Below are 24,559 nucleotides of genomic sequence, written 5' to 3'. Positions count from 1 at the left end.
ATTTTTACTTATTTCATGTCATTTAACCACTTAAGCCCCGGACCAATTGTCAGCCTAAGGACCAGAGGTCTTTTTACAATTTCGCACTGCACTGCTTTAACTGGTAATTGTGCGGTCATGCAATGTTGTACCCAAACTAAATTTGTGTCCTTTTCTTCCCACAAATAGAGCTTTCTTTTGATGGTATTTGATTGCCTCTGCGATTTTTTTTTTTTACGATATAAAAGGGAAAAGACTGAAAATTTTGAAAAAATATATTTTCTACTTTTTGTTAGAAGAAAAATCAAATAAACTAAGTTTTAGTCATACATTTAGGCCAAAATGTATTCAGCCACATGTCTTTAGTAAAAAAAATGTCAATAAGCGCATATTTATTGGTTTGCGCAAAAGTTATAGCGTCTACAAACTAGAGTATATTTTCTGGAATTTGCACAGCTTTTAATTTATGACTGCCTATCTCATTTCTTGAGGTGCTAAAATGGCAGGGCAGTACAAAACCCCCCCAAATGACCCCATTTTGGAAAGTAGACACCCCAAGGAAATTGCTGAGGGGCATGTTGAGCCCATTGAATATATTTTTTTTGTTGTCCCAAGTGATTGAATAATGACACAAAAAAAAAAAAGTTTACAAAAAGTTGTCACTAAATGATATATTGCTCACACATGCCATAGTTATATGTGGAATTGTACCCCAAAATATATTCTGCTGCTTCTCCTGAGTACGGGGATACCACATATGTGGGACTTTTGTGGGAGTCTAGCTGCGTACGGCACCCCGAAAACCAATCACTGCCTTCAGGATTTCTAAGGGTGCAAATTTTTGATTTCACTCCTCACTATCTATCACAGTTTCGAAGGCCATAAAATGCCAAAATAGCACAAACCCCCCCAAATGACCCCATTTTGGAAAGTAGACACCCCAAGCTATTGACTGAGAGGTATGTTGAATCCATGAAATATTTTATATTTTGCCACAAGTTGCGGGAATATTACAAACTTTTTTTTTTGCACAAAGTTGTCACTAAATGACATATTGCTCACACATGCTATGGGCATAAGTGAAATTACACCCCAAAATAAATTCTGCTGCTTCCCCTGAGTACGGGGATACCACATGTGGGGGACTTTTTGGGAGCCTAGCTGCATACGGGACCCCGAAAACCAAGCACCGCCTTCAGGATTTAAATATAAAACGCTACCGAAAAAACTGTTAGCGATCGCAGGGATCAGGCCTGACTCTGCGAACGCTGCATTTATGTGTTTAGTGTTTTGTAAGTGACAGTGATCGATCGATACTGCACTTGGGTGGGCTGGGCAGAGGGGCAAAACGCAGGTGCTAGCAGGTATCTGGGCTGATCCCGCTAACAATGCGTTTTTTGGAACCCTAAACTGCTGGGGATGCTAGTATAGATCTGATCAGATCAGATATTGATCTGTTCAGATACTACACCACTACGGGAGGTGTATGCTTTGCGAGTGGGTGTTAGCGGTACTGGCACTAACCTAGCGCTGCCTGGGGCGACGCAAACCCTGACCCTAAAACCTAATTGATATCACCTGCCGGGTGATCAGGGGGTTAAACCTTTATTGGGTAATAAATGGTGGGTGCCCTGATGCTATAAAAAGCAAACTAACTAACTAGAGTCACCCGTAACACTTATACGGTGATCACTGGTGAAAGGGTTAAAATCTTTATTAGGTAGTATATGGGGGTCCCTGACGCTATATAAAAACCTGACGGGGAACCTAAATAACTAACTGGCTAATCAGCGTCACCAGTGACAGTTATGCGGTGATCGATGGTGAAAGGGTTAACTCTAGGGGCAATCAGGAGGTTAAAACCTTTATTGGGTAGTATATGGGGGTACCTAACGCTATAAAAACCTGGCGGTGAACCTAAAAAATAACTAGCTACCTAGCGGCACCAGTGACACTAATGCAGCGATCAGAAAAACGATTGTTTAGTGACACTGGCAAAAGGGAGTGAAAGGGTTACCTGGGGGCAATCAGGGGGTTAAAACCTTTATTAGGTAGTATATGGGGGTCCCGGACGCTATATAAAACCTGACGGGGAACCTAAATAACTAAATAACTAACTGGCTATCCAGCATCCCCAGTGACACTTATATGGTGATCGCTGGTGAAAAGGTTAACTCTAGGGGCAATCAAGGTGTTTAAACCTTTATTGGGTAGTATATGGGGGTACCTAATGCTATAAAAACCTGACAGTGAACCTTAAAAAATAACTAGCTACCTAGCGACACCAGTGACACTAATGCAGCGATCAGAAAAATGATTGCTTAGTGACACTGGCAAAAGGGGGTGAAAGGGTTAACTCTAGGGGCAATCAGGGGGTTAAACCTTTATTGGGGGGTTAGGGGGCTACCCTGGACCTAAAACTAACTGATTTGTGTGCCTATGTGTACCTACGTGTCAGTGTAGTGTTGGTGCACTTACTATCTCTGCTCTCCTCGCAGTCCGGTCAAAAATACCGCCCCGAGGAGAGTGACATCACTTCCTCCCTGCCTGTGTTTACACTACACAGGCAGGGGAAGCTTCTCATTCGCCAGGAGCAATCGAGAGGGGATGGCCAGAAACCAACGGCCATCCCCTTATCCCGGATCGCTCCTAAAGCGAAACGGACCACCACAGCCTGGAAGGCAAGCACGTACGGGTACATGCTTGTGCCTGTCCGTGCCATTGTGCCGACGTATTTTTACATGCGGCGGTCCTTAAGTGGTTAATAGCTCATTAGTGCCTTGAAAAAGTATTCATACCCCTTTAAATTTTCCACATTTTTTCATTTTACAACCAAAAACGTAAATGTATTTTATTGGGATTTTATGTGATAGACCAACACAAAGTGGCACATAATTGTGAAGTGGAAGGAAAATGATAAATGGTTTTCAACATTTTTTACCAACAAATATGTGAAAAGTGTGGCATGCATCAATACTTTGTAGAACCCCCTTTCGCTACAATTACAGCTGCAAGTCTTTTTGGGTATGTATCTATCAGCTTTGCACATCTGGAGTGACATTTCTGCCCATTCTTCTTTGCAAAATAGCTCAAGCTCTGTCAGATTGGACGGAGAGTGTCTGTGAACAGCAATTTTCAAGTCTTTCCACAGATTCTCAATTGGATATAGGTCTGGGCTCTGGCTGAGCCATTCTAAAACATGAATATGCGTTGATCTAAACCATTCCACTGTAGCTTTGGCTGTATGTTTAAGGTCATTGTCCTGCTGGAAGATGAACCTCCACCCCAGTCTCAAGTCTTTTGCAGACTCTAATGCCGTATACACACGATCAGACTATCCGGTGGACTTAGTCCGCCGGACTTTGCAGTGAAGATCCGCTAGACTTTCGAAACAAGCGGACTTGCCCACACACGACCGGACTTTTCCGGCAGACAATCCACCAGACTTTTGACGGAGGTCTGCTGGACTTTTCAAATGAACGGACTTGCTCACACACAGAGTAAAGTCTGTTCATTTTAAACGTGACTCCAGGTAGACGGGACTATCAAAGGAAGTCAATGTCACCACCTCCATCGGCGAGATTGACACCTCGTGAGCCCCGTCGCCTGGTATGGATTTAAAGGGGAACCCCTACGCCGGAAAAATGTCGTGGGGGTCCCCCCAAAGTCCATACCAGACCCTTATCTGAGCACGCAGCCCGGCCGGTCAGGAAAGGGAGTGGGGACGAGCCGAGCACCCCCCCTCCTGAACCGAACCAGGCCGCGTGCCCTCAGCATGGGGGGTGCTTTGGGGACTGCTTAAACTGATAACACATATGCTACACAGGATGGATGGAAGAATTTACTTTTACGTCTACTATATTTTGACAGCCAGCCTTACCAGATGTCAAAATACCAACACCCACTGAGAAATTTTATGCAGGTTCATCAGGAAATGGCCAAATTTAGCAAAAAATATATGGCCAGCTTTACTCTTTGTATCTGTAGTGTAGGGTAAGGAAAATACTTTTGTGAGCAAAACACAACATTGTCTTTTAGCTGGTCACTTGTCTGCTGATCCATAAATCTTCTCACCTCTCTTAAGGCAGGCTATCCACTTCAGTGATAAGGTCTGCTTATTTAAGATGCTCCCAAACCTAAAATACAGGATGTAAGGGCAAAAGGAAAAGAAGAAACTATGGGGAAAAAAGTTACAGTAGATATTATAGTCGTCTTTCCCCAGCTTTGTCCTGCAGAGCCTAGGCAAAGGTGACGTCATCTTCCTTTTAGCCAGATCTCGAAGAATTTTGAGCAGCCCAAATCTCGGCTTCTTCCCAAAGCACCAAATGAGGGTGATGCTATTTTCCTTAGACCTTGAAGAACGTTGAGCAGCCCAAATCTCGGCTTCTTCCCACAGCGCCTAGGTAAGGGTGATGCCAGCCTCCTTCTTGCCAGATCTCGAAGAATGTTAAGTAGCCCAAATCTTGGCTTCCTCCCGCAGCACTTTGGTGAGGGTGATGCCATCCTCCTTCCAGGCCGAACCTTGAAGAATGTTGATTAGCCTCCCTCCCACAGCACCTAGGCACAGGGGCCATCCTCCTCCTTCTGGTTAGAGCTCAGAGAACACTGACTAGTCCACATCTTGCAACAAGATGATCTTGCACAATGCTGCAGTATTTGCTTGCAAGATTTGGGCTACTCAATGTTTCTGGGGATCTTGTCAGCAGAAAGATGATGCCACGCACAGCACTCTGGAAGCATGGAAAAGGCAAGTATATTATCAAGCTACCTTTCCTTCCCCCCAAAAGGTTAATGCCTAGTATACACAATGAGAAAATCGGACAAAAAAAAAGGCTTCGGAGCGATCGTCCGATAATCTGGTTGCTAGTACACACCTTTTCTCATAGAACAGAATGAACAATTTTCGTTTAATCAGTACAGTATTCATCCATAAAAAGTCGAATGAATGAGACTGCCCATGCTTAGAAACAAAAGAATACATTACATCATTGCAGGAAGTTGTATTCTGTCTTACGAGAATTTTCGTAACTCTAGTAACCTATTATTTTTGATATGAGACTAGCACGCAAAAAAAAAACAGACGATCATTCGTCCGATATTCTCATTGTGTGTAGGATGCAAAAGGGGGGTACCTTAAATAAGCAGACATTGTCTCTGAGGTGAAAGGTACCTTTAAATTCCCCTTCAACAAAAGGCACAGAGTATTAAAAAAAAACACCACCTTCTAGCTGACCTTTCGACGCAACATCATTTATTTAACCACTTGCCGACTGCCGCATGTACATTTACGTCGGCAGAATGGCACACCTGGGCAAATGGGCGTACAGGTACGTCCCTTTGAATTTGTCGCCCTGTGGTCACATACGTGCTGCCGGCAGTGCGCGCACAACCCTGGCAGGAGCTCCGTGAGTAAGATCATCTCACGGATCTGTAGAACGGGGAGATGCTAATGTAAACAAGCATCTCCCCGTTCTGCCTAATGACACTGTCACTGATCATATCTCCCTGTGATCGGGAGCTATAATTACTGATGTGTCACACACAGCCCTTCCCCCTAACAGTTAGAATCACTCCCCAGGACACACTTAACCCCTTCTTAACCAGCTAGTGGTTAACCCCTTCACTGCCAGTGTCATTTTTACAGTAATCATTGCAAATTTATAGCACTGATCGCTATAACAATGACAATGGTCCCAAAAATGTGTCAAAATTGTCCAACGTGTCCGCCATAATGCCGCAGTCCCAATAAAAATCGCAGATCACCGACATTACTAGTAAAAAAAAATGAATAATAAAAATGCCATAAAACTGACGCTATAACTTTTGTGCAAACCAATCAATAAATGCTTATTGCGATTTTTTTTTAACCAAAAAATATGTAGAAGAATACGTATTGGCCTAAACTGAGGAAAAAAATTGTTTTTTTTCTATATTTTTAGGGGATATTTATTATAGCAAAAAGTAAAAAATAATGTGTTTTTTTCAAAATTGCCGCTCTATTTTTGTTTATAGCACAAAAAATAAAACCCGCAGAGGTGATCAAATACCACCAAAAGAAAGCTCTAACTGTGGGAAAAAAAGCATGTACATTTTTTCTGGGAGTCACGTTGCACGACCGCGCAATTATCAGTTAAAGCGACGCAGTGCCGAATCGCAAAATGTGCTCTGGTCTTTGGCCAGCAAAATGGTCCGGGGCTTAAGTGGCTAACAGGAAATGGACATAATGTGTTAATACTGAATAAAAAGTAATGAAATTATTATTTAAAAAAATATTCTGATTATCTGTTTATAGACACAAGATGTATTGAACTGGAAATGACCTAAATGGTGGTAATACTGAATATGTTCTGAATATAATATTTAAAAAAAAAATTACTTGTTTCTACTTCTTTTTAAATCCACTGCTGTAACAAAATGTAGTACAGACTGCAAAACTGTGTTACCACCTACTGATGTGTGACTATGTTTATCAGCAGAAGCGTGACTGTGCCAGGGACTAGACTTGCAGCGTGGAGGAGAAATACACAGGAAAGCTAGTCACCTAAGCGTAGCTACTGCACAAAGGTACTTTTTTTCTCAGATTGTATACAAATACCACATAGTTACACATAGTGTTATTCTAATGTCTATGCACACTACTTAGGCTATTAGCGTTTTTTCGTTTTTTGAGCTTCGGCGTCTAAGTTCAAAATGTATTTATTTTTTTGTTGAGTTTCTTGGAGTGTTTTTTCAGCAGAAATGCTCCTACATGCTACTTAACGCTCCTAAACAATACTAGAATTTTTTTTTTTTTTTTAGCTTTTTTTTCCCCCTTTTACTGTAAAAATGCTAATAAAATGCTAAAGCTCCTAAATGCTTCTAAAACGCTGCTAAAACACTACTGCAAAAAGCTATTACCAGCAGTTTTTATCTAGCAATTTTTCCAGAGCCTTTTTTTAGCTTACAAAAAAACGCTAGTGTGCTTGGAGCCTAAATGTATTATTTTTATAGTAATGACACATAGTGCTTTTACTTCAATATAATGGATGATAACAATGGAGTAAATATGACAGTCCTTATTTGTGTATTTAGATGCAGTTTCCAGCAAGCACTAGTATGAGACAAACCAATAGTCCTAATAATGCTTTTGGCAGTTACCATTTTATCTCACATTCAGTGATAAGGGCTCAGCTAGAAAACTGTCACATTTAGGGTGGAAATATAGGCAAAATCAAAATAAAATATACTGTATGCAAATCATTGCTAGCAAGCAAACAGTAGTCCCATTCCCCTTTTAACATAGTTTTATTACCCGTTGAACCTGCTATTAGATCTGTTTTTTCATCTTCCTTTAACAAACCAAGCTGTCCAGAAAAAAAAAAGTAAATAAAAAAAAAAAGAAAAATGACACAGTGCTGGAAGCATATAATAAATGCCCTACACACTTATAAATGTCATATAACATATCGTATATCAAATAAAATATATATATATAGTAGTCTTATTACCTATTGAACCTGCCATTAGATCTGTTTTTTCATCTTCCTTTAACTGGCCAATCTGTCCAGAAAAAATAAATAAAAATAAATTATACAGTGCGGAAAGCATATTTTCAATACCCCACACACTTATAAATGTGATATGACATATACCCTGGGCACTGTGGCATCACATATCAAATCATAAAATAAAATAAACAAAGTGTATAACCAAAAAGTTATTAAGACTACAAAATAGTGTTTCAATGTGCAAATTGCATATGCAAACAATGAAAAACGTCCATGAATCAAGTGCCAAAAAAATATTCAAACGTGAATGAATAAATTCAAAAAATATTCAGACATCAATATTGCAATAAACGTGAGATAGTAGACACTAACAGTTCATAAGAAGAAATGAACGGTGTCTTCATACAGAGAAAGTGCTGGTGCGTTAAAGTGCTGAAAAATGCATCTAATAGCGACTTTGCATCTAGCAAATAAAGTGACAAAGTGACTGTGGTGGGTGAATCTTCAGTGTAATTACACCTGTGGGTGTGATGACCTCTTACCTTACTGCTGTAAAGTAAACATACCATATACAACAAACCCCAAAAGTGATAATATGCCCAAAAAAAAAAAAAACTCAAAAGACCTAGAGGTTTCTACCACCAATTTCAATATGCAATCAAATTTAAAAAAGTCTGATGATGAATTGACTACAATATTCTATCACTAGAGGTTTCCACAACCACTCTCCATTAACTATCAAATAAAAAGTCCAATAGTAACTTGACTGAAACGTTCCATCACTACCCAGTAAACCTACCAAATACATCCTCAGGTGGTTGTCAGCATAATAAAGAGAAACTCACATAGTGTAAAAACATCCCATTACATTTATTCAACACCATTAAATATAAGTCAAGTAAACAGTGACTAAAAGTAAATAATCCAAGGTACAGATAGGATCAGAACAGGAAAGAAAGTGTACTGCCGCCCGCCAGTAACTACAACCTCCCCAGCTCTCCAGGCTCAATCAACATCTCAGTAACATCCGAACAGGCAGCCAGTGTTAGGCTCCACCCCTTATGTACATTTCATGTATACTTTCTCAAGGGGGGGCACCCCAACGCTGATAGCACAACCCTTAATTTCTGCAGCCCAATCCCTGCACGGATGGATCCTCCAGATTGGCAAACCACAACAGCTTTAAAAACATAAAGGATGATGCTGCAAAAGTAAATAAAAACCCTGATGACAGTGCTGCTGTCCTAGGGTGGCTAGGCTGCTCCTCCATAGATACAGTAGATAAGTGAGCATTGCCATCTTAAGAAAGGAAAAGTGCCCATGGCCAGATCACGTCCTAAAAATAAAATAAAAAAGACTACAAAAAAAAAAATAGATTAATACAGCCACAACATATAAAGATTGGTAAGCTTCAAAATATTACATTTTTGTTCTTGAAAGTAAGTTTTCAGGGTTAATGCAAACAGCCACAAAAATGCATTTTTATCTATGGATCTAAATGGAGCTGTATAGTTTTCGATGGGCCCATGTAGACAACTGGATTTGTAAAAACAAAAATTAGGAAGAATCAATTTGAGCTGCCGTCATACAAACAACAGAAAGTCGCTAGTCAGCAGATACTACCTGCATCCTATCAACAAAAGGAGCTATCACGTACCTGGTAGCAGAGCCTGAAAAAATGAGGAAGGCCTCTCTTACACCTCTGACTCTGAGCCCTTCATAGTATAAACAGAAGGCACAGGTGCCTGTAGGTCTGGCCAGTAGTAGAGCGGGTATCCATGCCAGGCAGGAAAGGTCATCAGTAGTCTTCAGTGAAGCAGGCAGGCTGGTAGACAACTGGTGGATGGCAGACTGAAGCAAGCTTTTAATGGTGACTGCAAGCAGGTGAGGCATGCACTGGTAGCAGACTGTAGAACAGCAGGCATAGTAGGATGTAAGTCAAGTACTGGAAATCTCAGGAAGATTAGCAGAATCAGGCAGGCTGGGTCATACACTGGCAGGACAAATCAGGTACAGAGGAGCAGGCAAGAGCATGGTCTGGGTGCAAGCAGGGTCAGGAGCCAATCAGTGGAAAAGAAGCAAATGAAGCAGACAAAAGCGGAGGTCAAGGACAAGCCGCGGTTGGTGCAGGTGGAGTTCAGAGAGTGGTCAGACAAGCCGGGTCAGCAACTGTAATCAGGATGCAGAATAACAGGGTTACAGGATACAGGGGAGGCTGAAAGACAAAGTAAGCACTGATCCTGAGCACTGACACAGTTTAAACCCTTGTGACAAGGCGGCTCTTCTGCGACAGACCATGTACTAGGTACGTGGCGCAGCACTTCTGGCTAGGGGGCGTGCGCACGCACCGCTGGCGACGTGGCTGTGCTGTGGTTATACACAGCAGATGCCGATCAGTGGGTGTTGGCCAATGGATGTCCGCCAGCACCTGTTGATCATCGGGTAGAAACACAGGACAGAGCCCTGTCTATGTAAACAAGGCAGAGCTCCTGTCAGCAGGGAAGTAACAGATTTTATTTCCCTGAAAAGCAGGGAATAAAATCGAATACTTCCCTTAGTAAAAGCAACACACACAGTAAACTAAAATACTGGCTAGGGACACATTTAACCTTTTGATCACCCTAGATGTTTAATCCCTTCCCAGCCAGTGCCATTAGTACAGTGAAAGTGCATATTTTTAGACAACATAGCAGGTATAGGCGCACAATTCTGATATGACACTGTAAACAGAATCTTCCAATATATAAACCTATATAATATAGAGTATACATAAAAAAAAGTGTCTAATAGTCTCTGATAGTAAATGATTTAGTCCAATCGGAACTACAATCCAGAAGAATGCAGACAGGGCAGCCGTCAATTTAGAAATGAAACCATGTGTCTTAACCAATAATATTGGGTCCAATAAGAACTCTCAAATACCATCTACTCATTTAGTATCAACGGAAATATTTTATTTTGATACAAGTCTTACTGATGACATAGATGACCTTTCTTTGGATACAGAATTTCCTGATTTCTTCACCCAACATTTAGCTACTTCTCCACCCACAATCCATACATCTTTTAAACCTAAGTCTATATTCAATCCTACACATGCCAAAGGTCCTTACATAGAAGCCTTTTATAGAGTTGTGTTTGCGGAACTCAAAGAACCATCCCAGACTTCCAATACCAATCTGACGAACAATTTGACATCATCTGAAAAAGGAGCGCTAAAAGCTCTGATCGAAGCAGATGATGTAGTTATAAAATCAGCTGACAAGGGTGGTGGAATTGTAATACAAAATAAGATTGACTATATTAATGAGGCCAAGAGATTGCTGTCAGAGTCCAATACTTATGAAAAAATTTGAATGGATCCTATGGATGATTATGCTAATGAGATTAATATTTTAGTTTCCGCAGCTTTCCAGAATGAGATTCTCACAAAAACTGAGAAGTCTTTTCTCCTTAAAAATTTCTACAAAATTCCATATTTCCATCATCTTCCCAAAGTACATAAAAAATTAGATCATCCTCCCGGTAGACCAATTGTGGCGGCAATGGATAGTGTCACAACTGGATTGAGTTTGTACATTGACCATTTCCTCCAGCCGATTGTTCACCAACTTCAATCATACATTAGGGATGGCATTAATTTAATGTAAATCCTGTCTGCGTACAAATGGGAGCCAGCTTATCATTGGCTCTCACTTGATGTCAACTCCCTCTATACATCAATCCCTCACTCTTTTGGTCTAATGGCATTAGAATATTTTTTGGGAAAAGTGGCTCTGATTAATCCTCACCAGGCCACATTCATTTTGGATGCTGTAGGTTTTTGCCTAACACATAATTATTTAATTTTTGATGGGGATTTTTATGTGCAAAAACATGGTACAGCTATGGGAGCGAATTTCGCTCCCTCGTACGCAAATTTGGCAATGGGCTACTGGGAAAATGGATACATTCATCATAATAACCCATTTGTGAGTAATATCGTCTTTTTTGGGCGGTATATTGACGATATCATTATCATCTGGGACGGCCCTCCTGAAGCAATCAATCAATTTGTACAATATTGTAACCAGAACACATATGGGTTATCATTTACCTCAGAAATGAATCCGGACTCACTACCCTTTCTTGATTTGGTGCTTGGCCACGATCAAGCCTCAGCAGAAATCATTTCCAAAAATTATATTAAACCAACTGCAGGCAACTCATACCTCCATCACAAGAGTTGCCATCTCCCAAGATGGATTGACAATATTCCAAAAGGTCAATTTTGTAGACTCCATCAGAATTGTACAAGGGAAAGCGATTATTTGGAACAAAGTGCCCTGCTAAAGGAAAAATTCAAAGACAAAGGCTACCCTGCTGCCTCTGTGGATCATGCATGTAATCTTTTTTTAAAAGGGAAACCCCAAAAAATTTTGAACGAACAACCTTCTAATCACGAATTACGTTTTACAACTACTTTCAATACTGATTTAAAAAAAATTGAGAAAATTCTTAATAATCACTGGGGTATCCTATTACAGGATTCCTTGTTAAAACCTTTGATTCCACAACGCCCCAGAGTCACATACCGTAGAACACCCAATTTGAAGTCCAAAATTGTGCCAAGCAAAATTAGATCTAGCTGCACTTCACCCGAAAAACCTATACTGATACCATTAGTAGGGATGTTTCGGTGTCATAAATTGCAGTGTAAAACTTGTAAATATGTGGACCATGGAAAAAAGTCTTTTTTAACAAAAGGAACTACGTATACCCTGAGAGACTTTTATAATTGCTCTTCGGATTATGTTGCTTATGGACTGACATGACCCTGTGGCCTGATTTATGTGGGACACACCATTAGGACACTCCGAACTAGGTTCGGTGAACATAGGAGATCCATTGAAAGTTCCAAGGATCCACCTAGTGGGCCCAGACAAAGTGTACGGAGAAACTTTTTGGAAGCCCATCAGCAGTCCACTGATAAACTACAAATTTGGGTTATTGAACACATTTCCAAGTCACTCCCAGCAGCAGAACATTTCAAAAAGCTCTGTTCCAGAGAAACTTTTTGGATTTATACCTTAGATGTCCTAGCGCCCGGAGGAATGAATGAAGGACTAGAAGTCTCAACCATCCTTTGAATTATGATTATATATTGTTTGGGTTTTCATCGGTTATTATCAGCTGTTATTATCAGCTGTAATATAATTTTATTAATATGACTATTTTTATATATATTGTAAGGGATCTTCCCGGGGTAGGGTGTGTTTGGACACAGTTCACAGCAGACTTGGAATTTATAAAGCAGATCTTGGCGTTTATTCGTGGTACAAACAGTCCAGCAAACAAAATATACAGCAACACCGTGCTTTCTAAGTACAACAAAAATAAAAGTCCTAGCCCGGCTGGGCGCTTACTAACAGGTTCTGCTCACCTATCTGACACTTACAAACACAGCGTCTTTCACCTGGATATCGCAGGGTGAGTTTTAGCTCCAGCAGTGGCTGTGCTTGCAGCTTCCTTCAACACACAGATTGTTCATTCCCTGGCTGAGAGCAACCACCTGCAGACCCTGCAGTGCCTTTAGCTTCCCAGGCTAATTAGGATCAAAGCTCACCTGATCCCAAACCCAGAACTGGATCGGGGGATGTGGAATGACAGGTCCCTCTACCAAACCTACCTGCCATTCCATATAAACCCAGGCCCGGCAAAATTAAATAACAACTCAACAGCATATCGCTGCTGAGAAACTGATCCATCCTGGATTTACCATCTCACACTGTGTAGCAACCTAGGTGAGATGTACACCCCCTCGATCACTTCTCCAGTGACATGTCTACATATCCCCCCCCTCTTTTTCAGACCGGAGGGCTGAGCCTTTTGTCCCCACAGACAACTCACCCTTGACAATGCGTCAGCATTTGCCTGTAATTTCCCTGGCCTGTGTTCCACAGTGAAATTAAAGTTTTGTAGGGAGAGAAACCATCTAGTCACTCTTGCATTTCTCTCCTTGTTTAACTTCATCCATGTTAGGGGGGCATGGTCTGTCACCAACTTGAATTTCTTTTTTCCCAGAGAGCCCAGAATAAAGGAAAATCGCGCCCCAATATTACATTATGCATGAGGTTTTTAACCACACCCACTTCATATTGTACTGTGCCTTGTTCAGTCCCGACTTTAGCCAGCACTATAGGGTACACTTTTGTATCACCATGTATACACACAACGCTCATATGCTTTTTAGACTCTAAGTCCCCAGTCACCAGGCTAGCATGCACCAAGGTTACAAGGCTTCCTGAGTCCATTAACGCTTTAACAGGAAAGTCATTGATTGTGATGTTGCAGATTTGCGGTTCAGTCTCTAGTCCAGGAACTGCAGCACAAGATGGTTCCGCAAATAGCGACTGACGCCGGCTAGCGTCACATTCCATGGGTTCAGAGGTAAGAGGGCAATGGGCCGACACGTGTCCCGCCTCATGGCATCTCCAACACTGGATAGGGCCTGGTCTCTTTGGCAAGGAGTCCTTTTCAGAGCCCCTTAGCCACCCGGGACCATCACCAGTCTTTTGTTCCTGAGACACCACTTGAGCCCTTTTCCCCCCATCAGCACCCCTCCACACTCCCCCAATAGATGGAAGTCTCTTACCAGCTGACGGCACAGATCTGGCGCTCCGGGGAGGTGAAGATACTGCAGGAACATCACGGAGGTAGTCCTCAGTCGCCTGGAACCTCTCCACAAGGTTGACAAGTTCGTTTGCGTTCTTAGGATCACCTTGTCCCACCCAGCGTTGCAGGTCAGTAGGAAGCGCTCGGAGGTAGCGATCCATCACGACCTTCTCTAGGATTTGTGCAGGAGTAGAAGTGTCTGGCTCCAACCACTTTCTTGCCAAATGGATTAGGTCATACATCTGGGACCTCGCTGATTTGTCCAGACTGTAGCTCCAGTTGCGTACCCTCCGGGCACGGACTGCAGTAGTAACTCCTAGTCGGGCAAGTATCTCCTCTTTTAGCCGAGTATAGTCCTTAACCTCTTGCTCACTGAGGTCATAGTAGGCCTTTTGGGGTTCACCTGTTAAATAGGGCGCAATTACCTCTGCCCACTCAGCGGCTGGTAACTTCTCTCGCTCAGCCACGCGCTCAAATACTGTTAGAAAGGCCTCAACATCGTCCTCAGCAGTCATCTTTTGCAGCGCTTTCTGCACAGTCCTTCTCCCAAAAAAAATCTCTGGAGCGGCTCCCATCACTATGGGTGGATTAGTAACCACAGGCGCCTCACGATTTACTATTAGGTGCTCGATAAGTTGTTGTTGGCTTTGGCGCAAAGCTTGCAACTCTTCCTTATGCATCTGCTGTTGTGCCGCCATGGACTGTTCATGTCGTCTATTGGCCTCTGTCTGCGCCTGCTGTTGTTCAGCCATGGACTGTTCATGTCGTCTATTGGCCTCTGTCTGAGCCTGCTGTTGTTGCAAACTCACTTGTATAAACTGCTTCAGCATCTCCTCCATGTTGCTGGACTGTTCTTGGAGTGTAGTTGCAGCTTTCACCCAGGACATCAGCAGCTGTAGCCAAGTCTGTCCACACCGTTGCCCCTAGCAACCGTGTTGCCCGCTACCTCCACCAATTGTAAGGGATCTTCCCGGGGTAGGGTGTGTTTGGACACAGTTCACAGCAGACTTGGAATTTATAAAGCAGATCTTGGCGTTTATTCGTGGTACAAACAGTCCAGCAAACAAAATATACAGCAACACCGTGCTTTCTAAGTACAACAAAAATAAAAGTCCTAGCCCGGCTGGGCGCTTACTAACAGGTTCTGCTCACCTATCTGACACTTACAAACACAGCGTCTTTCACCTGGATATCGCAGGGTGAGTTTTAGCTCCAGCAGTGGCTGTGCTTGCAGCTTCCTTCAACACACAGATTGTTCATTCCCTGGCTGAGAGCAACCACCTGCAGACCCTGCAGTGCCTTTAGCTTCCCAGGCTAATTAGGATCAAAGCTCACCTGATCCCAAACCCAGAACTGGATCGGGGGATGTGGAATGACAGGTCCCTCTACCAAACCTACCTGCCATTCCATATAAACCCAGGCCCGGCAAAATTAAATAACAACTCAACAGCATATCGCTGCTGAGAAACTGATCCATCCTGGATTTACCATCTCACACTGTGTAGCAACCTAGGTGAGATGTACACCCCCTCGATCACTTCTCCAGTGACATGTCTACAATATATATATATATATTTTTTATATATATTTATTATTACTCCTGGTGCGATTTTAAAAATTGCATCTTAAAAATCGCATTAAAAAATCGAACAGTATAAACATGTCTTTTCAGCAGTAATTTCTCTATGGAAAAACTCCTTTTTCTATAATTTCTTAGTATAGTAATTAATTTCTTTTTAATGTAATTATTTCCTTAAATTTTTCGGTATATATTTATACATACGTATTTTTTGTGCGGAAAAAAAAGAGATTTTCACTTATTTTCCACTAGATAGAATATAATCCATAGAATAAAGGTTCAAGTACCATACTTTTAATATTTTAATATTACCATAAACTTAATACACTTAAGCCCAAAAAAATCCTCTTTATAATGGGAAATATATCGAGTCAACAATATTACCCATTACATGGGACATATATGTTTATATACAAAATAATCTTTTTTATATTAGTCTATAAAACTTTTAACTTATGTTAATTTTTTCCAGTTCATATAACAGCTCATTGATTAATATTACTTCATACTGTATATATATTATTTGTCCATCAATAATGACCAATTCATCCCCTTTTATTTTGAATTTATTTTCAATCATTCTCTAATTTCTTTTGTCTTCTTATTTTTTTATTATATATATATATATATATATATATATATATATATATATATATATATATATATATATATATATATATATATATATACTTCCTGTACTTTTATTATTTATTTATTTTTATATATATCCCCATATATCTTTTTCTTATATATGCCAATTTTATCAAGTTGTTTTTAGTTCTGGATCAACCCATCGTTTTGATATAATATGTTCCCAATCCGTTCGTCTCCCCTCCCCTTTTCTGTATATATTACGATCGTGGGGCTTGTATGTTGAGTTGTTGATAAAGGAGCGTGACTTGAAACGTCACCCAATTGCGCACGCACACAAAACGCGTCCTTCACTGATGACGGCATCCCCTGGAGCCGACTGAACGCTGTTTCCTAAGCCTTGTTTTGAGGGCGTCCTTCACAAGCCGGCTTTTCCAATGTTCGGAAGCATAACAACTAAAGAACAGCTCGATCAGATGGCCAGATTCCATTTCAGGGAAAACGTCCATGAAACTTGTATACAATGCCTGCTATTCTCCTTTTACATGTAAGTGCACATTTTGTTGCTTAATAAATTTGGTATTTTAACTACTGCACCCAGAGGCGCTTCAGTACTTGTTTATATTTTTAGCACTGATCACTGTTTTAGTGTCAGTGGTTCCTAAAAAGTGTCAAAAGTATCAGTTAGTCTCAGATTGTCTGCCACAATATTGCAGGCCTGCTATAAGTCGCTGATTGCCGCCATTACTAGTAAAAAAATAAATAAATAAAAATTCTAGTATCTATACCATCGTTTGTAGACGCTATAACATTTGCGTAAACCAATATATATAGCTTATTGGCATTTTATTTTACCAAAAATATGTAGCAGAATAAATATTGACCTTTTTTGGATTTTTTAAGTTTTTGTTATTGGATATGTTTTATAGCAGAAAGTAAGAAAATACAGATTTTTTTGAAAATTGTCGGTCTTCTTTTGTTTATAGCACAAAAAAAAATGCAGTGTTTATCGAATACCATCAAAACAAAGCTATATTTGTGGGAAAAAAAAATACATTTTATTTGGGTACAGTGTTGCATGACTGCGCAATTGTTAGCTACAGTAACGCAGTGCCATATCGCAAAAATGGCCTGGTCATATAGGGGGTAAATCTTCCAGAGGTCAAGTGGTTAAATATCCCATTTGGTGCCAACATCTGTCACGCTAATGTGCCTACCCATGTGCATGTGTGCATGCACATAAGTATTAGCCTGTCAGAATGTTTATACTGAAATATTAAAAATTTATTGTAATTATGAAAATATGCAAATCTTTGATTTGGGAGATTTACGATTTTCTAACAATACAAACAAGAAATGTAAGTTAGTTTACCCATCCTATTTTGAAGATGAGTGATACAAATGATATTGTTTAAAAATATATATTTATTAACTAAAATACAGTGCAAAATAATATCAGGTATATTTTGTGATAACCAAATAAATGGATATACTTCTACATATCAGATAAATGATGAAACAGATAATTCACATTTCTATTCAAGCTCTATAACAAAATACCACATATCAATTCTTGAATAACTGGATACATTTTACACTTGATAACATTTAGAGCAATAGCTTCTGTGACTGCTCGGGCTTATGTAAACAATCCATATTTACATTAAACACGGTGTTATCTTAAACTATGTGATCATTCTCAAACAAACAGATCTCCTAACACTCTTAGGCCCCTTTCACACTGACGTCCCGTTCAGGCCCGCCTGTCAGTTTTTCAGGCGGACCTGAACGGGTGCTCCATAGAGCTCTATGGAGCGTCGGATGTCAGCGGTGACATGTCCGCTGACATCCGACCCGCTCCGATCCGAAAAAGTGTAACGGAGGAAAAAGCTATTTTTCCATCCGTCTGCGGATCGGATCGGGTGACGACGGGCACTGCGGTCCGTCGTCATCCGATCTCCCATAGGGGAGAGCGGCGCTGTGACAGGTCCGTCCCTGCGCAGTGTGCAGAGACAGACCTGTCATCTCCCTGCTCAGCGGGGATCGACGGAGTGATCCCCGCTGAGCAAACGGATATCCACGGGGCGGATCAGAACTGATCCGCCCCGTGTGAAAGGACCCTTAAATGTGCACAGGCAAAATGTCATATTGTACATAACTTGATAATTTGATCAAGGCTTCTGTTAAATTTAGAATTAATCTATTTTTAAACACATATCACGACAAAACCATTATTCAGACTTTGGTCTTAGCTTTGTAGAGACAGACAACAAATCTCCATTAATATTTGGAATATAATTATATCATGCTGCAGGTAGACATAACACAACTCCAAATGCTAGGCCACAATATTAAATGGTTCTGTTTTGTATATGTCAAAACAATGCAATTACCAAAAAGGTATAATATGGAAAGATCAATACTTTACCAAAACTCTAAGCCCTTGTACACACGGTCGGAGATTCAGTCAGAATGTTTCCTATCGGAGCGTTTTGTCGGATAATCCGACTGTGTGTGGTTTGCATTGGACTGTTTCCATCGAAATATCCGTCGGACCAACTTTTCCAACTTGCCGGAAATATTTTCCGACAAAATGCTCCGATCGGACATACTCCGATCATGTGTAGCCTACTCCGACGGACAAGGTGCCACGCATGCTCAGATCAAATTCCTAGACCAAAGCTATTGGCTACTAGCCTGAACGTAGTCCCGTCCTAACGAAATAACGTCATCACGTTATGCACAATCGGATTTTCCGACAACTTAGTCCGACCGTGTGTATGCAACATCAATTCCGGACCTCTTCCGGAATTAATCCGTCGGAATAAACCAACGGATTTAGTTGTCGGAATCTCCGACCGTGTGTACAAGGGCTAAGAAGTCTGTCATCTTGAGAAGTTTCAATAGGCAAGTCCCTACATCTCTCCATCTTTCAGGGAGCTATAGCAAGCTCCCTGGAGATCTTTCTTTCAAGCCATTTTTCGATCTCTCTCCCATCAGCCTTTTTGATCTGTGATCTGTAGTTACTTTTATCTCACCCTAAAAATGGGTGTGTATGTAATTACTATGCAGTTGATGTCATATGACAATGTTGTTTACACGTTTCCATGGCAATATGCATGTGTGGCCATTTTAGATTCTTACTATTTTGCCCTCTAGGGGGCAGTGTTGTATCAAAAATTACCTTAAATGTGATTGGAATGACCTTCTGACCTTGGCTTAGCAAAACACCATGAATTGTGTAATGGTTGACAATCAAGTGTCACTATCCCCAGCCATCCTGGCACTTCTTAAAATATATAGGCATGAGAAAATGTACTCACACAATTAGTTGTGTTTTGCTAAATGCCATTAAAGTGAAGTTATACTTTGAATTACAACCTCACAAGTACAGCTCCTAATACTATCATGCCAATACAATCTTAGAACCTAAAGTCATTATTCTAACTATAAACATAACAGTTTCATGAACAAACTCTTCATAGGAACCCACACTTGCAAACCTTATAATAATAGTATATGTGGACAGTTTTGTAAATGAATAACTAATTCATACCAAAGCTGTAGTACATCAGCTACAACTCCACCTGGATACTCACAAACTCCTGGACCCGCTGCAATCAGGCTTCCGCCTGGGTCATGGATCAGAAACAGCACTCCTTAAGATTTGGGACGACGCCCTCGAAGCAGCAGATGACGGAGAGCCGTGTCTCCTGTACTGCTAGACCTAAGTGCAGCGTTTGATACAGTAGATCACAATACTCTACTCGTCCGCCTCACAGAAGTAGCCAGAGTCCAAGACATAGATCTCCAATGGTTCACGTCCTTCCTAGGAAATCGGTCACAGACAGTGAAACTAGGAAAATTCCTCTCGGAAACTCGGGCAGTCACCTGCGGAGTCCCTCAAGGCTCTCCTTTGTCACCCGTTCTCTTCAACATTTACATTCGCCTACTCCTTCAAATCATCAGATGCTCAGATCTCTGCTTCCACTCTTATGCTGAAGACACGCAACTTTATTTCCGGATCAATGGAAAAAAAGATCACCAACAACAACTTGAAAACTGCCTCAAATCAATAGAGGACTGGATGACCACTAGCTCCCTCCAGCTGAACGAATCAAAGACAGAGTTTCTGTCAGAGGATCAACAGACTTCAACGTCGGTGCTTCCCTGTGCGCCTGCGTGGTAGACCAGCGCAGAGGCGCACATGGGTGCGCGATACGGCGGGTTTGCACATCCCCTGATCACTCTGGCAGGCCTATAAAAGGCAACCATTTGCTCTGTGTCTTTGCGGGTTTGTCTCCTCAGCTCACCTGTGTTCCTCTGCTTCCTGTTCCTGTTTGCCACTTCCTGTTGTGACCCGGACTGCCTGAAGACTACTTTGATTCTCTCCTGACCTGATCCCTGGCTTGTTTAACGGACTTCCTGCTCTTAGCCTTGCTGGCTTCTGGACTGATTACATGTGTTTGACCCTCGGCCTGCCTCTGGAATACCCTCTCTCTTCCGCATTTAGCCTTGCTAGCTCCCGGACTGATTACATGTGTTTGACCCTCAGCCTGCCTCTGGATTATCCTCTACATTCAGCCTTGCTGGCTCCCAGACTGATTACTGGTGTTTGACCCTCGGCCTGTTCCTGCACAGGCCCTCTTCCAGACCTTCACACAAGCCAGGTGTTAGAACCCCTGCCGGGCGTTCTCTTCAAGTACATCCCAAGGCCATCTGCACGGGCATCTCTTCCCTCAGAAGACTTCCTGCATACCAGTCACCTGCTGGCAACCTGTGCCCCTTCATGCCCTGTACCCGCTGTTCCACCCTCAGGGGTACTGTGCACCCAGTTGCAAGGGAAGCCGCTCTCAGCACTTCGGACCCTGGTGAGTACCTGACAGTTTATTATCTTACACCCAAATCATAAGCCCACAACCAAAATCTCCTGGTCTCCACCATCCGTCTTTGGGCAGACTATCTCCCCAAAGACCAAAGCCAAGAGTCTCGGGGTTATTTTAGATGCACAAATGTCAATGGATGTGCAAATAGGAGCCATAGTCAGTGGATCTCACCATCTGCTGCCCATGCTTCGCAGACTCATCCCTTTTATCCCAAAGAATGACAAAGTAGTGGTAGTTGGAACAATCATTAATTCACGACTGGACTACGCAAACTCGCTTTACATAGGATTACCACAATATCAACTTGCATGATTACAACTGATCCAAAACACGGCGGCAAGGCTGATAACAGGAAAAAAAACCTGGGAATCCATCTCTCCTTCGCTGAGGAGCTTACATTGGCTAACCGTAAAAAATCGGATCACGTTCAAGACCCTTTGCCTCACCCATAAATACGTGCATAGAGAAGCTCCACAATACCTAATGGAGAAAATAAATCATTACACACCAAACCACAGTCTTCGATCAGCCAACAAAAACCTCCTCCTGGTACCCAAAGCCTGGTATAAATCCAAGGGGGATCGGAGATTAGCTTTCCAAGGGCCTCGGCTATGGAATGCTCTACCAATCAACATCCGCCTGGAAGAAAATCACCTGGCTTTTAGGAAAAAACTCAAGACCTTCCTCTTTTAGCAGATGATCAAAGCTCGCCACAGAGCCTAGAGGCGATTCAGTTTGCATTGTGTGCTATACAAGTATTTCATTCAGTCATTCAATAACTAATACATATATACTATAAACATATTATGAAAGAAAAACATTATTTAATATATACATAACACAACAACAATTGTGAATAAGCCCTCTGGTTTCTGTAGCTTATTCTGAAAATACTATTTAGGTTTGTGATCTGTGTAAGTCTATACCGACTCCCCTTAACTTAGTTAACCCCTTTCCGCCGAGCGTACGCAGATGTGTGTACCCGGCTTCCGGGGGGTATACCGGGATGATGCCCGCACCTGCAGGCATCATCCCGGTACCGTTTTTTTCAGCGTAATCGGCTTTGTTCCAGTATCCTAATAGTAAACACGGAAGCGACGTCATGACGTCACTTCCCGTTTACTCGGCTGCCAATGGCGCCGGTTTTAAAAATATATATGGTATTCAGAATCGCCGTTTTCGGCGATCTGAATACATTGAAGTGTAAAGGAGGGGTGGGGGTCTTTTAGACCCCCGATCCCTCCATAAAGAGTACCTGTCACCGCCTATTACTGTCACAAGTGATGTTTACATTCCTTGTGACAGCAATAAAAGTGATAATTTTTTTTTTTTTAAACAATTTAGTCATTTTAAAATAAATTAAATAAATAAAAAAAAAAAAAAAAAATTTTTAAAGCGCCCGCCGTCCCCGCGAGCTCGCGAAGCAAAGAAAACGCATATGGAAGTCACGCCCGCATATGTAAACGGTGTTCAAATCACACATGTGAGGTATCGCCGCGATCGTCAGAGCGAGAGCAATAATTCTAGCACTAGACCTCCAGTGTAACGCTAACCTGGTAACCGTAAAAATTTTTTAAAGCGTCGCCTATTGAGATTTTTAGGTACCGTACTTTGTCGTCAATACACGAGGGCGTGCAATTATAAAGTGTGACATGTTTGGTATCTATTTACTCGGCGTAACATTATCTTTCACATTATGCAAAAAAATTGGGCTAATTTTACTGTTTTTTTTTTATTCATGAAAGTGTCCCTTTTCCCAAAAAGTTGCGTTTAAAACACCGCTGCGCAAATACCGTGTGACATAAAATATTGCAACAATCTCCGTTTTATTCTCTAGAGTCTCTGCTAAAAAAAATATATATAATGTTTGGGGGTTCCAAGTAATTTTCTAGCAAAAAATATGGATTTTAACTTGTAAACACCAAATGCCAAAAATAGGCTTAGTCATGAAAGGGTTAAATAAACAAGTGTTCAAACCTTTGAATTATAACCTGGGAGATGTCACAACCAGACTTAAGACTCTTTGTAAGACATAAAATAACTTTTGTAACAATGCCTATTCATGAACTCCTGATTCAACTCCAGAGCCAAAATGGTTCCTCTCATGTCAAATATATATGCATATGAAAAATTATACAATATGCAACTTTATATATATATATATATATATTCTTTTAACCCCAAATGTTCTGACAAACCAAATTGCAACTGTACCTAAAAATGTCGGGCCTCAAAACCAGCCTTTCTACAGGACATTGAGGAGGAGAGCAACGAGAAAGAATTGACCCTTGACTGGTTGTGGGTTCCCCCTCCCAGAGACACCACCAGAGTTCCTCAGTCTCCAGTAGAAGACATGAAAGAAATCTCCCTACCAAATAGGGTGGAACCCAAACCTATTAAGGAGGAGAGAACTGCACCAATCTCTGTGAGAGAGACTGGAGTGATTAAGCCCAAACCAATTGACAACTCAGGAATACAAGATCTTGAACAAGTTCTAGCTTCTCCCCTTCAAGGAATAGGAGGAGAGACTGTACCTGAGAGAGAGGAGGAACCGGAGCCTGGCTGTAGTTTCTGGGATACAGACCCTGGACCTGAGCCTTTGGAGAACATATACTCCAGACTTGGATGGAAGATCTGCTCTTCTAGAAGACTAACATCCAACACCCTCGGAGAAAGCTCTAATGAACTAATTTCTACAGCTCAGCGTTCTAGTCAAGAGCCAGTTTCCTTTACCAAACCTTTGGTAGAGGATGACCCTGTTCCACCCTCTGACACTACTGGATGGGACACTAATCTATTATTAGTCTGTAAACAAAATGATTTAGCTTTATCTGATGACTTATATAGTTTACTGTTGACAAATCTCTCTGTTACCCAGCTTTTTGCCACTTTAGATTCTGGTTAGCAGATTATTATGTGCAGGACCTCGATGTGTTAGTCAATGACTATTCAGTGGGATGGTATCCTATCTTTGGGGGACCAAAGACTTTCAAATGGACTTTGCAAACTTGTATATTACTATTCTAGCTTGTTCCTATGTCCACCTAGTGCTGGATCCGAATCACTGACATCATCTTCTGAGCACAGAGAAAAGCATTGTGGGAGATATAGTCCTCTGGATAGGCATCGCTGGTTTTGCAGAACTGACTGTGAACTACATCTCCCAGTAGACCATCTGCTCTGTAGGAAAATTGGGGGAGAGACTATATAGGGATCTGCTGACCAGGCCTGTGCTCTCTTGCTTCCCGTATCTCGTGGGCCTGAGCACCACTCCACCGCCGTGTAAGAAGATTGAGGCCTATCATGCGACACACAGCCCACCACTCCAGCGAGTCCAGCCATTGTCCACTGGCAGAAGTACACCCTGCAGCATCCTTGAACAA

General features: G+C 41.6%; 1 protein-coding gene across 1 annotated transcript in view; it reads left to right on the top strand.

Annotated features, from left to right (window-relative positions):
- Window positions 1-6,419: 6,419 nt before the first annotated feature.
- Window positions 6,420-24,559, top strand: part of LOC143983621 (17-beta-hydroxysteroid dehydrogenase type 6-like) — an 83,755-nt gene continuing 65,615 nt past the window's right edge. Inside the window, exon 1 of the mRNA XM_077483542.1 lies at window positions 6,420-6,543. The gene's annotated coding sequence lies outside the window, so the exon portion shown is untranslated. The remainder of the gene's footprint in view (window positions 6,544-24,559) is intronic.

This window comes from Lithobates pipiens, unplaced genomic scaffold (assembly GCF_037356315.1).
Source record: "Lithobates pipiens isolate NorthernLeopardFrog02 unplaced genomic scaffold, aLitPip1_a1.2 Scaffold_16, whole genome shotgun sequence".
Lineage (NCBI taxonomy): Eukaryota > Metazoa > Chordata > Amphibia > Anura > Ranidae > Lithobates > Lithobates pipiens.
The sequence above is the reverse complement of the archived record's forward strand: the minus strand, read 5'-3'. Positions and strand labels throughout refer to the sequence as shown.